Below are 16,338 nucleotides of genomic sequence, written 5' to 3' on the forward strand. Positions count from 1 at the left end.
TTTCTTGATCAGCAAGCGTCAAATAAAATTGTTATTACGATAAAGTTTGCTTGAACTTAATCTAAAAATAGTTTTGTTATCCAAATCTTCTTATAAAATATTTCTGAGAATATAATATAATGCTTCTTTCTTATTTTCAATCCATACGACATTGAAAATATCTTTTTACCAATTTTCAAATCAAAATTTTGCTAAAGTTTACTTAAGATTAAATAAGAAATATAATTTGTTTCTATTTAGAACTATAGTTCATTATTTTATAATCTTTTAATATCTAATATAGAAAATGTATTTAAAACTTAATTTCAGATTTTTTATCAATAGTACTAAAATACCATTTGTTAATAAATTATAATAAGCAATAACACCTTATACATGCAGTCAAGTACCTTACTGACCTCCTCGCTCGCGTTTTATGCCTATTCGGTCGTGCGTTAAATAGTTCGTCGAAAAAGGCAACCTACTTAAGTCCACCCTCTCCCTCTTTTCACTCCCCCCGGCCACTTTTATCGGCTTCTGTCGTCGCACAAAACCGTAAATTCTCCTCACATTTCACACAGAGGAATAACGAATCGCTTGTTTCTGAGAACGGCGATACACGGAAGGAAGAAGGCGCGCTGGGCAACCCAGGGGGAGATCAGGGTTTATCGTAAACGACCAATTTTATTCTCACCACGAGAGCTATTCGTCGCGCGAAGACGACGTAAAGACGTCTAGACATTATTATTTAAGAGGGAATCGGGCTGCAACGAGAGAGAGAAGCTTGCGGCTATCCCGCGGGAAATACTCGATAGAGAATGGAAAGGAAGAACGTGTCACGGAGTTGGCTATCGATGCTTAACACCGGGAACTACTATCGGTTATCGCCCATCATCGAAGTCGGAATATCGACATTAATACTTGACGCTAAAATATCTTGAGATCTATTTGTAACGTTAAATTCGCGTCTGACTTTCATAAGATTCGTGAGTACACAATAATCGAGAATAAAGGATCAACTTAGCATTTTATATCAATAAAATCGATAAAATAGTATAAACATAATACTAATATTTAAAAGATTAAAGAGTTAAATACGAACCGAAGTGATGGAAACCGGAGTAGAGTGAGAATATCCAAGTGACCAAAGCGAAAAAGCCAACATCTGAAACAAGAACATTACATACGTTACAAAAATAGAGACATCGTATAATATTAATTTGCATAATATTAAGTCTTAATAAATCCAGTCTTAATAAAAAAGAAAAGACATTAAGCTCTTCCCTTAATTCGAAATCGATGCTCAGTTTGGAAGAAATAGTATACGTTACTCGGAACTGGAACGTTACCCTAATGGATGGTAAACCACCGATATTTTTCCCCATCTGCTGTTTGCCTATCTATTCTTCTGCATCATACCCCACTCTTATCCGATAATATCACAGGGCAAAGCACCACCGTGTCTCATGAATTGACCATCGAGCGTCGGCCCGCCGCGTCGCGTCGTTTCCGAAATATCGATGCTCGGCGGAGGATCATCTCCTCTATATACGTTCCATCCCTGGCGTATCGTTCGGTACGGTTAAGAAAATGATAGTTCTCGGCGCGAATCGGCGGGAAAAATGGAACAGCAGGTGCCCGCGCTGGACTACGCAGGCAATCTGTCAGTAGGTGGGTCCGTGTAATCGCGCAGCGCCAATTCTTACGTTATGCGCGTTGCGTGCCGCTGTTCTCCGGACGATTTAAACTTTCCACGTCCTCCCAGCGGTGCAATTTAAGGGAGGAAGCAAAATTGGCCGAGTTTACCTAACATCGACGTGTTTAACATTCATTAATTTACCAGGTCCATATAATTTTTCATTTAAATTAAAATTATACCGCGCGATACTTTGCAAGAAAAAGCTTCACATACGTGTGTTGTGTGCGAGGAGAAGAAGAGAGAAGGGAATAAGCGATAGAAAACGCAATTTAATGTTTCGCGACCAAGTTGTTGCAAAAATCTTCGTTATATGATGTTTCTAAGCGTTTAATGTTAATGACGTGTTATGACGCGTTCGAAATGATATAGAGAGTGAAGCCTGACCGCACGGCAGTATTTCAAAGGGTAAATTTAGAGCGCGAAATAAGAAGAAAATGTTGTGCAAGGTATATAAGGAGATCCTGTATAAAGAGTTAAATGCTAAACATGCTCCGAGCCACTTAGTTACGCCCGCCGTTTCCCCTCTATCCCAGCTCCTCGCGTGTGGATTAGAGCACGCTAAGGCGGGCACTGTTACTCTTTTTTATCCGTCACGCTAAAAGACAAAGGCATTCGAGCAAGACGCGTATAAATTTCGGCCCAATTTTCAGGGATCTGGTCGAGAGAGACTTATGATCATGCAAATCCCGCGCGATCGTTCGTGCTCGAAGGTCGGCCGTTTGTTAACGAATATTTTTCTTGTCCCGCCGCCGCGTCGCGCGAAACAAACGATCTACGACAGGTATTGTATGCGACTCAACACACGTTGTCGGCATCCAAGAAAAAATCTGTGTCGGCTCTTTATCCAGGTCGGTTAGGCTTAGCTGGAATAATCGCTTTTCTGAGGAAATCCTTGACACCCATCGTGGTCAGTGCTCTCTGCATTTCAAGACTGACAATGGCTCGTTCCAAGATTCAAAGATGGTATGAAAATCCGCAGTTTTGTGCAAAAAGCCGCTTAAAATTCTTCCCCCAACTGGTATATACATGTGTACGAGTGTGAAAAAAAAGGAAAAACTCGCCACTGCACTACGAATTTATGAAATATTCACGATTGTTATTAAAAAGAAAAAAATGAATATACCTGTCTCTCTCTTTCGCAAAATTCTATAAATAAATAATATTCGCGAAATGAATACGAGCTTTATAAAATGTAATAACAGCGGAAAATATTTATATCTCTGCTCAATCATTACAGTGAGAAAAAATGAAGAAATAATTTTATTTTATTACAACAATATTATTTTATTAGTGGATTGACAGTTTCCATTTTAAAAGTTCAGATAAATACTACATTCAATTTGTATAACATTATACTACAGAGTAATAATATTTTCCTAAATAATATTTTTATTCTAATGTAATTTAAAAATAAAATGCAACAGATTTCTCTGGTTTTGTCAAATAACTTTTATTAAACTAAATATTTTCTCCTTTTAAGGGTTTGACAATTTTTGTATTGTATATCAGATTTTCAAATGTGCTTAGTTAAATAAATATTACAAGTAAAATACATATTAATTTAAACATACGCATATTTCTTAAAATATGTAATAGAGACCTGATTTCTTTCAGAAATATCTCATATTCTTTTATCATCTATCTCTTTAGGGGATTAATATTGTTGTGTGTGTTTGGAGGAGGGAGAAGGGGGAAGAGAGAAAGAGAATTTGTAATCGTAATATAAATAATTACAATATAATTAATCGCATTAATGATTAATAGCATATCAGTAATACTGTATGTGTTATTAAGAAATATATTTTGCACATTGCATTATATTGATGCAATCAATATGACAGTGCACTGACAAATGCAATCTTTGATAGATCAATTTATAATAACTGACTTTGTTAAATCGAGAATCGATTAAACGTGTTGGGTCTTCTAGATGGTAAGAGAAGATTATCATTGCGATTAAATTCCCGTCTCCATCGCTCGATCGAGAAACGGCATCTATGATCGTGTGTGTGTGACCGCTATTACTTATTGCGGTCTACCGTCCAGCAACCGTCACGCATAGCTACGCGCGCGTAACGATCGTAGGAGACTTCCGGAAAAGAAAGAAAACTCGGGCAGCGCGTAATAATCCCGTTGGAAACTACGGATGACTGTGCGCAATTACGGTAATGCGGCGCAAAGACAGAGGGAGAGAAAATAGAGAAAGAGAAAAATAACTGTAGGAGGGACGAACATAATACCGAAATAACGTAGATAATTTTAAAAGAAATTAAAAAATTGATAAAATATCTTTCTTCTAGCATCCAAGCTCCTCAATAACATTTATATAAATACAACATTTCAGTTACTTTAATGGTTGATATAAGTTAATGTATAAAATCGTCTGACGTAGCGATCTCTTAATTATTTTGTACAGAATAGAATAAAATGATTCTTTTTGCAGAAAACGAAAGAGAGAGAGAGAGAGAGAGAGAGAAAGAAAGAGAGAGAGAGAGAGAGAGAGAGAGAGAGAAGATCGAGTATAAACATTTCTCTTTTGAATGGTAAAATTCTTTGGAAGGACACCAACGGACACATATGATGCACACCGGCGCACAAATTGGAACGTGAAAAATGTAAAAGACAGGCTTACAGCAAGCTGTTCGTCACTCTTCTGCTTCCGACGTACACACACGTGTTCGTCGTCGATCTTTCCGTCTTCTCCACGCGACCGTGAAAAAGAAGGGGCGCGACACACACCCCCGAGCTCTCGAGAGCTCGGCGCTCGGCGGCGCTCGGTTCTCTCGCGAGTGAACTGTTACAGCAGTTGCAGCTGAATATTACATCGCGCCGGCACGGTACACGCAATTGGACGTCGAGTTTCCCCCTACGTACGTACATATATGTAGCGCTTATGTCGAGCGTTATCCCAAGGCATAACTCATATACGTTCGCGCGGACGCGCAACTCGACGCCCCGCGCACAACAAACTTATACGAGCAGCTAATGTTTGCGTAGTCGCGGGAATTAAGGATGCGCAGCACCCTCCTCTCCTCTTCTCTCATCTCATCTCATCTCATCTCGAGGCTCTAGCTGAACCGAGAGCTCTTGCATAGCCGGCTCCCGGTGTTTATGCTCGATATTACGGAAGTTATGTCGTAATAGCGTTTTAGTTTTATACCTTCTGCGCCGTGTGTAACGTGTGTTATCTCTCACCCTCTATAGCGGGCTTCCTCTCCCGCGGTACCCGCTTCTCTCCATCTCGTGTCATTTTACGGAGCGATAAAATTACAAAGTCGAGTGACCACCCACCAGACGACTATCCTCCGCCTCGTAGATGTATTTATGGCCGCGATAGCGCGCGGCAGCGGCAGTCGCGGCACTGCTGGCCGAACGGACAAGCCGCATGAATCCACCACCGCGAAATAATAATTTTCATCTGTCGTTTTTTATTGTGGACCGCCGCGCCGTTGCGCCGCGCGCCGCGCCAACTGTCGCGGATCGACAAGCGGTGAGGTATAGTTTCCCAAACCGCGATTGCCAATTTTTTGATTGTCGCGCGCGCTCACAAAGGGAGGTACTAGCTGTCACTGATGACAGATTCCGTTAAATCGGAAGGGCGGAAATATTCTCTACGGAGAAGTCGAAATGTGTCGGTTTGAAGTTGAGCGTTTTGCGCCGATCAATCTCGGAAATTTGTTCACCGACATTTTGAAATAGAGAGAAAGAAAGAGTGATTGCGTTACATATTTGAAAATGGTATATTGATTGAATGATGTGTTATGCAAAAGTGATTTAAATAATCTAGTAGGTTTGATGTAAAATATAGAATTGCACTTTGTCAATTCAATTATCCACGCTCGATTATAACCCATTTTAATCAATTTTGCAGGTTTTTAAATTTGTAAATGCACAACATATTGTCTATTATAGCTAAAATTTGATAGAAAAGGCATAATAAACTGACTTTTTCACATCAAATTGATTAAATTAAAAAATAAAAAATATCTCAGACTTGTGTTTTTGCAGCTATAAATTTCGATAATTCAATTTCGAAAGTGTCATTGATAGCAACTAAAAGCTTTTTCTACATCATTCTTCTAAATCAAACAGATAAGGTCGACTGTTCCACAGAGATATGGCATATATGAAAAATTAAATTACCGCTAAACCTGACGACTAATTTTCTTGACTTGTGTATCTACCTGATTGATCAGGCGTATGCTGAATACATCTTTTTTTTTTTTCATACATATGCAGACACGATCGAAAGTTCAACGTTCTGCGGTTTAAAAGTTCATTTCTTTAGTTACCGCAGTACATACAGTGCATACAATACGTTACGTTCACATGCGAGCGATGTTAGCGACAGAATTTGTCGACATTTGACATAAAATATTTAATACAAAGAGACTGCAATTTTATTAAGATTATACATGTATATATATATACCGCAGAAGTCAATGCCAGTTTTCTACTTCATTGTTTTCAACATACTGTTTTATATAAAAGTTTTAACCTTTAACCTTTTTTGCGATGACGAAACTGACTGATAAACGTTATCACTCTACAGCGCAACGCGCTCGAAAAGTATTATTCTTTTCCTTAAAGTATAACTCCACATGAACTAGTATAAATATTTGATACCAATAATTTTGGTATATATATAGGTATGTATATTATTAAGAAAAAGAAAGAAATGCGTTTACGAGGATGTTAACACACACTTCACGGAAAAATTTTTAATAAAAAACTATTTTTCTAAATAATTATTTTCTCCAAGTTACAGGGGATATCTAATTAAAGTTTAGAGAGTTACCTAATTTGGAAAGGTATAGTGCGCAGTTTAGGGAATTATTTTCGGAGGTCATGTTTCTCTATCGTGCCTTGTCCGTTGCTGCTTTTACAATGTAACGTAACACGAAAAAGTTGTACTTCTAATCAAAGTATCGCGTGTCACAAAGCTGGATATACTGTTCCTTGACCTTCTTGCTTCGCTCAATCCTATTTTGTATAACGCGTGCTCTTATGATGCCCTGCGAATACGCCCGCTCTACAATAGATAACGTAAACAGTTGTGAATTAAACATCTATAATTAAAACATCGCATGCAGTAGAACGGTACCGTTGATCGATTTCCTCGTTCCGGACGTCACACTTCATAAAAATCTCAAGTAGGACGTACCTTCGTCGCGACCCATTTGTGACTGCCGGCTCTATGCGGCAATCACTAAAGGAGGGTCCACATTATCGAGCCAAACCGCGAACCGAGTCCCGAACCGAATCTCGAGCAGAACTTGCAGACGAACCTCAAATCGAACTCCATCGCGAACCGCGAACATGAGTTAAAATTTTTTGGAGTTAAATCTCGTATTGAAATTTATAATAAAATTTATATAAATTCTTAATACATGTATGCAAAATGCATATTTATATTTACAATCGTATTTTTTAACATTGCAATATATATATTATAAATTTATTGCGTATTTATCACAGGTTTAGAGTATGTTTATGCAATATTAATTCTAAATTTTGTTTTATGGTTTGAAAAGGAATTAAGTTTTGAATACAGAAAAATAATAAAAGCACATATACATATATTCACTCACCTCTTTTCCTGTTTCCATACTTTTTTTATTTTTGCTTTTTCTCTTTGCAGAGATGCCAATATAATGTCGTCATCTTTTTGTCACTATCACATGTCACTATCACATTCGAGTTCTTTACTTATTTCTTCTTATAAAAAAAGTATGAAAACAGGAAAAGACGACTAAATATGTGTATACATATGCGTGCTTTTATTATTTTCTTGTATTCAAAGCTTAATTCCTTTTCAAACCATAAAACTATATATTTAGAGTGGTTACAACTATATTTAATATTGCATAAACACATACTCTAAATCTATGATAAATACGCAATAAATTTATAATATATATTGCAACGTTAAAAATACGATTGTAAATATAAATATGCATTTTTTTAATTGTTATAATGTTCGGGATTTTTAGCGTCCCGTATATAATAATCTTTTCTGCTCATAATCACTAATTAATTTTAAACATTTTTTATCAGACCATTCCATTTTGTCTATCAGTAGACGTGTAGACTGCACATACGTGGATAGAATCAAATACAGCGACTGGGCAATTACTCACGTTTTCTTTCATCGTTCATTTTTTGTTTTTTGTCATTATTTGTCTAGCTCGAAGCTTAACTACCAGTCTACCACCCGACAAAGCGTGTAATCTGATCATAAATAGCATCTTTTGATGTTTCGTCGAAATACCGACTTTTGGTGGGACACTGCGAGCCAAACCGCGTATCATTAAAATCCTTGTAAATTCGTGGGGTGAGTACGCGATGGTTCGCACTGATGTTCGATTCGAGGTTCGCGAGCCTCGCGCGAGCCCGTTGGCTCGACAATGTGGACGCATGATCGGCTCGCAACGAAGTTCGGCTCGCGGTTCGGCTCGATAATGTGGACGCATGATCGGTTCGCGGCGAAGTTCGGCTCGCGGTTCTGCTCGATAATGTGGACCCTGCTTAATGAAAATGATATCGCGCGAGAATAGAGCATTGTGCGACACGGAAAAAAAAACACGCGGCAGAAATCGATTAGCCCTGACAATCCCTCGACTAACGGCGCGCACATCTCTCGAGAAGAACGGGCCGAGCGGCCGAGAGAGATAGAGAAGGAGAGCATCGAGAGAAGAATCGGCGAAGACGGCGCTGGAAATTATTGTTGTGATTACACGTTCATGCCGGACCAGGGGTTCCAACCGCAGGCGCAGGTATAGAGGGAAAACGAGAACGAAAAAGAAGAAGAGAATCTTGTCCGAGGATACAATATCCTTGCGAAACGTGCCCGGATTTTATTGAGAAAAGACGAGAGAGAGAGAGAGAGAGAGAGAGAGAGAGAGAAACGAGAGTCGCAGGGAGAAAGCGCGGCCGCGCGATCTCCCGTGCTACCACGGTCCCGCAGGCCTTAATCTCGTCGATTATTTCGTTTGGGGATGCCGCCGACAGATGGTGGGTTCGAGAGAACGAGAGAGAATCAATTTCAGGGAATCAGCCCCCCCGGGCTGCGTTCTGCCGCTCGCAGGAGAAGAAGGGAACGGAAATGCCGAGAAACGCTGAGGAGCAATAATCCTGGTGTGCGTCCGAATTGGCAAGGATGCCATCCTACTCGCTGCCCTTCTTCACAAGCGAGAGAAAATTAAAAACTTAAACTGCTGATCGCGATGCTGCGACAGAAATCACTTGCCCTAAATCAAAAAATGAATAGGGGACTCGACACAACTTGACTATTATAATAATATTGTTACAATAATATTTTTAAGATAAAAAGCTATATGTAATTGCAGGCTCCAAGACGAGGAAAAAAAAATAATAAATATACTTTGGATAAATTTACGTTCTTTTCACGTAACTTTTTAAAAAAATTTATATTTACGCTACTTGATTTACCAGAGCGTTTCGTAGAACTGAAATCTTCAGAATTCACGATTTCGTATGTAATAAGGGACTCGACGCAACACTTGACTATTATAACAACATTGTTATAGTAACATTCTTATAAAATGAAAAGCTATGCAGTTGGAAGTTGTAAGACGAGAGAAAAAAAGAATAATAAATATACTTTGCAAGCTGTTTAAAAGATATATATTCATAATACTTAATTGTTGCAAAATGTTCACTTTACGAGAGCGTTTCGTAAAATTGCAATCTTCAGAATCCACGATTTCGATGCAACGATCCAATATTTATCTTTGATTTTGATTCAAGAAGCCAAACATAGGTATGTACATGTAATACTGACGAAATCAAACGCAGACGCTGTCGAAATTCGTTAAATATTTGCAGGTTCGGACTGATCCATTGTCTCGGTTTCGCGACCCACTGTGGATTACTCGGCGGTTATCGATTATTATATTAGCGTTCACCGCGGGCCGCACGAGCACCTGGGCCGTCCGAAATCAATTTTTCAAGTTGTCGGCATGCTTTTATCGAGGATGTATTTACGAAGTTCGAGAGGTTAAAGCGTTCAGCCGTAAGTTCGTACGCGCGCGTAACGAACGGTCGTTAATAAAGTTTCAGCGTTTATCTCGCTTTTCCACCGCGATAATTATCCCGATTTTATGTATTTGTATGTGCATGTATGTGTATGTTATATATTTTTCTTTCTCGCGTTATAATCCTGCGTAATACGTACATGCACAAAGAATCCGCGCACACGAACGAATGACTCACGGTGGCGGAGTTCGGACTCGGAGTTCGGATTTCATCCCGTGGTGGTCTCTCGTCCTGAAAATTACATACTCGTTACCCGGGAATTTCGCGTACGTACGTACGTAAAATACTGCACGTCTGAGAGGGACAGCGAGATGCGGCGTTTGAATGGACATGCACACATGTACACGTTGCGGCGCGTTTACGCGCATCTCTCTCATTCAGGCGCGGCTCGGCTGGGCTTGGCTTGGCGGAGTTAAAACCGTTTTACCAGAAGTGGCAGCACGTGATTACGACGGTTATTCTTGGCTTTGAAGCTTTGATATACTCGCACACGCGCTTTCTCTCTTCATCTCTCTCTTTCTCTCTCTCTCTCTCTCTCTCTCTCTCTTGCCACAAATCCGTACACGTAACTAGGGCGCGTCTCCCCGTGTTCACCAAATGCGGGCGAAAATAACGCGCGCAGTCGTCGGGTATTGGGAACGTGTCGTCTCTCGTTAAATTATAAGTTTCATCACGTGTCGCTTACCGGTCCACCATCACGTAAAGCGCATTTTCGGCCGTCATTCAACGATATTTGAACAGTCTCATCTCACGAAAACATTGAGTAACATGGTAACGGAACATTAGATGTATGAGCTGGTCCGCGCGTCATTGATGTCGGTACCCACCGAGAAGATAATAATTTTACACGAAAAGGTGAGGTGAAAATTGCCACAGAAAAATACATCAAACTTTTACAATACTTTGTTCTCTTAAAACAGTCAATTTTGTCAAAATATCTTTGTTGTTCTTAAACTTGAACTGTAACATTATAAAAGTATAAATAAAAATATTCAACGTGCTAATTAAAAATATAAAATATTGAACAAAAATGATTTATAACATATCAAGATTATGTTAATGTTATTTAATTTAATTTAATAAAATTATTTTCGCTCAAAAAACATGGTTTTAATTGATAAACGTGAAACACAATAGCGTACCTATGCAGAATACAAACGAGGGAATCTGTTATGTAATAGATAAAGCAGTGAAAATATATGATGTAGATCTCTGCTATGCTTACGACAAAACTGGGTTAGTATAATAGCGGCTTTCTGTGACGATTTCTATGGGCACTGCCTAAACAGTATAATGATAATTCAACATACAGTACTGCAATGAGACAGTTAGTATAAATTGTTCACCTGAATTATAGACAAGGGTTTTATTCTCACAAGATATTCATCTCTGTCTTCCCAAGATGTGCAGTATTTGCTTGAAAAACTCGAATGAATATACGCATTTGCTTGCTACGATTGTATTAATTTAGTATATAGTAAATTTATAGTTATTGTAAGTTTACATTGTTAATTATTAAAGGATGAAATTTAAACCAATACCTTGAGTCAAATAACATTTTGTTATTTTCAACTACCATGTGTGTCGAAATTTATTATTTAAACACAAAACTTCATTATTTTAACTTCATTAATTTAGTTAAATTAACTTTGTTTTAGTTAAATTAACGATATATTGAGTAGACACAGTGGCGACTTATAGAAATGGTTAAAAATGATTAAATTGAGTATAATTTGGCGCTACGAATTTAACAATCTACATCTACATCATATATTTTCACACACACACACCACATACTTACGTTCTCTCTTATATCTGTTAAGGAAAACTATACTCAATCCACGTATAATAATAAAATTTGATTATTATAAGAAGATTGATTGTGTCCTTTAATTTAACTCAACATTTTTCGAAAAGCAATCAAAATTTACAGTAAAAATCAAAGACTAAACCGATATAACCGACTCTATATACTTGTTAAAACAGTGACTCTACTTATAAAAACATATTCATAAAAGATGTAAAGAGGTTTATAAAAAATGTAAAATAAATATTAAAGATGTGAAAGTAAAATATATTTGTATTTCATCCTGAAACAAACAAATATAATATTGAAATTTTTCCGTCATGTTATACGAATCTGGGTTATATGGGATGGTCTACTGTATATTTTAAGAGTTATGTGTTGTTGTTTCCGAGAGGTTTTCTAAAAGGTATTTGCCATATTTTTAGCTTGTCCTTATTTGATATTCATAATCTATTGCAGAAAATTAAAATATATTAATTTAAAAATACAAATATACAAATTTAAATATATTATAATTTTATTCTATTATATTTGTGTTAATAATACATTTTTAATTATTCTCAGTTAAACTGATTTAAGATAAAACATTTACCTCATAATGTATACTTACGTAACTTTTATACACACGTATAAAAAAGTATTTAAAAAATTAATAAATAATAATTAAAATATTTAAATATAGCAATGATAATAATTTAAAATAATAATTAAAAAATATTTATTCCAGTTTTTTAATTAGATAATGTACACGTTTTTCTTTTGTCAGAAATGACGCGTTCTCATTTAACCTTTTCTGTTTTTTGATAAAACGAATAAAAGTTGGTTTAATCTTGTAGTAGTTTTGTCCTCTTTTTATCGACGGCAAATATCTATAGTTTTTTCTGCTCCACTTGCGCATTGTTCCACTTGCGCATAAAGATACATGATTATTCCTAACTGTAACTATAGCCTAACAAGTCGCGGCGAGGTATACGGCAAAATCTGGTTGTTAGCGGTATCTTCTTACTCGCAATAAAAATAATATGGCGGGAAAACCGACGGTGCTCGCAGAGCCCTCAAGAGGGGTATAAACGGTAAGTGGCGGAAGTAGAATCGCCGAGAGGTTTTCAATATAATCATAAAAGTTTACTTTCGCTTTGACGTTGATGCGAGTGCTCATGACACAGTAAAAGTCATTATAACTTGCCAGCAAACGTCGTTATGCGTTTATCTACGGTCGGGGATGGACATTTAATACTATAGTTGTTTTTGGCACAATGATACGACGGGCCTCGGGAACTTCTCCGGGACGAGATAAAATACGTCTCGGGTGTTACGTCGCTGCGAGACCCTTACTTAGATTTCAATTCCTTCAGCGCTGAGTTTTCATTTACCATGAGAGAAACCCAAGTTTGTTATAAGTGGTTGCTATACAAAATTGTGGACGAAACACGCTTAGATCAAACTCAAGCTCTTCCACAAGTTGTTTACGGAATTATAAATGTTTTAGGAATCTTTTGAAAATTTCAGAATGCTCCAATTTTCAGATTTAAGCAACGAAGAACACGTCTAATTATTTATGACCTGAGAAAAAAAATTGTTAATCCCGAGAAATACTTACAATTAATCCGATACGTTCAATTAAATATTTTAGTTAGTTAACTAAATATTTCTTGAAATTAACAAATTTATTTTCTCAGTGTGCTGCTTTTAAACATACTTTTAAACGAAAATATTTGACACCGAATAATTAAACTAGTACGTACAGTCGGTCAAATATTACAAAACTGAATATATAAGTTCAAAGTTAATTCGATGTTTTCAGCGTTTTAGATTTGGACAGATAATTTATTCATTATAGATGAAAATTTAATAAACAAATAATACGTGCGTGATTAATAGAAAAATATTTACCACTACCATCAAAATATAATGAAATATATACATACGTTAACAACCAAGTTGATTTTTCGAATTTTTTCCCCTATTAGTACGATCATTTCTTCCGAGTCAAATAACTTCACCTTTAACAAAATTCTCATTGTATATCTCTTAAAACAACAGAGAGATATTATTTTTCCAAATGCGTCGCTTTGAATATTCAGGATTGACGATGCTAAGAATGAAAGAATTAAAACATCATTACGTTCGCAAGAATGTTTACTTAATTCATTATCGTTTTCCGTATGTAAAGATATAAGCAAAGTTCGTATTTATGACGCGGAAAACTTACGAAGAAAAAGAGGATAAAAAGAAACGTACGACACCCTTCCCGACTTTTAAACTTTGGAATTACGTCTACTTCCGGAGGTACACCCAGCGACTTAGCCCAAATAAAATAAAAATGTTGCAAAATTCACGGATATTCAGAGACGTTTTGGAACTTATTTAGCGAAACTCCAGCGATCAACTTTCGCACATTGCCAGATCCGCCGGAGAAGCAGAAACAGTAGGGAGGGAAGAGCGCGAGGACGCGTTCAATAAATTTGTCCGCGCTTTACCGTTGGCAATTCCGTCCTAACACCGTGGAGAGAGCAGTCCTTTATATTTATTTAAACAGAAAGTTAATAAACCTTCCTCTACCTTCAACCAGTTAGAACGAGGAACTATATCCCCTCTTCATCCCCGCGTGATATTTAACACCAAAGTTTCCAGCCGTGGAGTACGCAATTCCACTTTCGGTTATATTTGCGCCGTGAGTTTTCCGCAATCATAACAAAGTTCCCTCCCCAAAAGGAAAGTTATTTAATTCGATATCGGCGAGAGTACCTTATTTCTACCGACGCAGAGCCTCAATGCGTTAATTAACTGGAATGTATACGTACGTATACATATTCAAGACTAAAGTAATTTCCGATCATTGAAAATATATACACTATAAGAATAGTAATGAGATATGATATAGATATAGAGATAAGAATATTATAAGAATCAAAATTGTTAATTAATATCACAGTATAGTCACATATTAATCACACATATATACACAAAAAGAGATGAATTCTAAAAATATATATGTATGTTATATTAAAGATTCTGTAATCTACTATCAAATTTTTTAAACGATCCTTTGATGGAATTAAATCCGGCAACAGTCGACACGTTGGCAATTCAATATATGTTGAGGCAATTCATGTCACGAAAGCTTGTTTCGTTCTCGCATTTTGCAAGATTTCCCTACATTCGCGCGTAAGTGGATTATATAATTTTCCTCCTGAAGTGGAAAGAGCCGAGAAAAGTAAAAAAGCTCTTACACGCGAGTTTATCGAAATTGTGAGCACGTTTGGTTTTTCACTGAGATATGATAAAATTTGATTGGATGAGAGATCAGAAATCAATAATAAAGCGAAATTTCGCCAGGATTTCTGATGACTGTCATCGATTCGTGTTGTGCATCTTCCATCTCTGAATTTTACGACATTATATCTGCGAAAACATCGTAGCGCACACACGATGCGAATAACGGTGCAATTTTTCATGATACATGCACCGGATGCGATGCTCGAAAATAATTCGACGTTACGAAGGATGCGAAGAGCGAACCGGAAATAACGAGATTCGCAAAATGGAAATGGAATATCTCGCGGAAAGGCCGTGGCGAAAGATTTGCGATTTAAGAGAAGAGATTGTCGTGTACCCCGTAATAAGCAGTAAACGTACATACCGTTTATTTTGCTTCCCGTCCGTCTCTCACGCTAAGCTTGGTCACCGGGGCATGACTTGATAAATTATTCATACCTGTTTTGTCAAAGTATTCCGCGAATCGAGTGTCTTTGTGAAACCTTTGTCCGGAATCTTTTTATTAATGGACGCGGAGATGTGGCACATGCTATATACCGCACCAAACTGAACGAATGAGGGCGTAGATAAGTAAACGAAAGCAAAGATAAACGAATTTCATCCAAATCAGAAATATATCACACAAGTTATTTATTTTATATTTCATAGAACAATATTTAGCTTCTTCTCTTTTGTATTATCGAGTAAATTGAAAATTTTTCTATTAAAAAGGAAAAAAATAAAAGAGTTTAAGATATTGATATTTTTTGATAAAAAACTGAAATTATTTAAAAATATTTCTTGACAGGTCACTCACTAGCATATGTCTAACTTATCACGCGCAAAAATACAAAGTGTCATTCACGTACGGTCGATTTCATCAACCTTCCTAAAATTCTCGTTAATGAACGTTACATCGACGATCCATCGATTTTTAATAGCTCGTTAAAAAACAGAGAGAGAGAGAGACGATTCAACAATTACCAGCACTGGCGATCGATGTAATAAAAAAGCCTGGCGTTTAAGGGATCGTCAAGGATTTAACGGGTGTTATTTGTCCCGGTGAGGAAGCTCGGTGAAATCGGCCGTTAGTAAAGCTTTCGACCGCGTTCAAAATCGCAGCGGAAAATATCGGATATCGTGCACGGATAGATAGGAAAGTAAACGAAGCAATATGGGCAAAACTGGAAACACGGTCGATGGCAGTTATGTCGGCGCAACGTAACGCGTTGCGTTCAAATATGCGACGCGTATTGGGGTTCAGCCGATTAAAATGCTGTTCTGGGAGTGCTTCGATTTAAATCCAATTATTAACGGCGAATGAGCGCGAGCATTAACCGCTAAGTGGCCACGGCCGCATCATGAACCGTGTGACATCGAATCGAAATAATCGCGATTGCCCTGTCGCCGCCTTGTCATTCTCGATGTTAATATTCGACGCGTAAACGCGCGTGCACGCGGTAGATTATCTTATCGCACGCATAACGACGCGTGTCGTGCGTAACGAGTCGATTTAGGGGTGGTTCTGTTTATTTTA

General features: G+C 37.4%; 1 protein-coding gene across 2 annotated transcripts in view; it reads right to left on the minus strand.

The window, feature by feature from the left end:
• The window catches only part of LOC143902604 (uncharacterized), a 135,993-nt gene that overhangs the window by 82,897 nt on the left and 36,758 nt on the right, over positions 1 to 16,338 (minus strand). Inside the window, exons 2-3 of one of the 2 annotated variants that reach the window (XM_077415652.1) lie at positions 9,876 to 9,967; positions 1,082 to 1,144 (exon numbers count right to left, since the gene is read on the minus strand). The gene's annotated coding sequence lies outside the window, so the exon portion shown is untranslated. The remainder of the gene's footprint in view (positions 1 to 1,081; positions 1,145 to 9,875; positions 9,968 to 16,338) is intronic. The other variant, XM_077415651.1, reaches the window with a different exon arrangement.

The sequence above is a fragment of the Temnothorax americanus genome, unplaced genomic scaffold (assembly GCF_048541705.1).
Source record: "Temnothorax americanus isolate GAGA-0224 unplaced genomic scaffold, ASM4854170v1 Scaffold4, whole genome shotgun sequence".
NCBI classification, from domain to species: domain Eukaryota; kingdom Metazoa; phylum Arthropoda; class Insecta; order Hymenoptera; family Formicidae; genus Temnothorax; species Temnothorax americanus.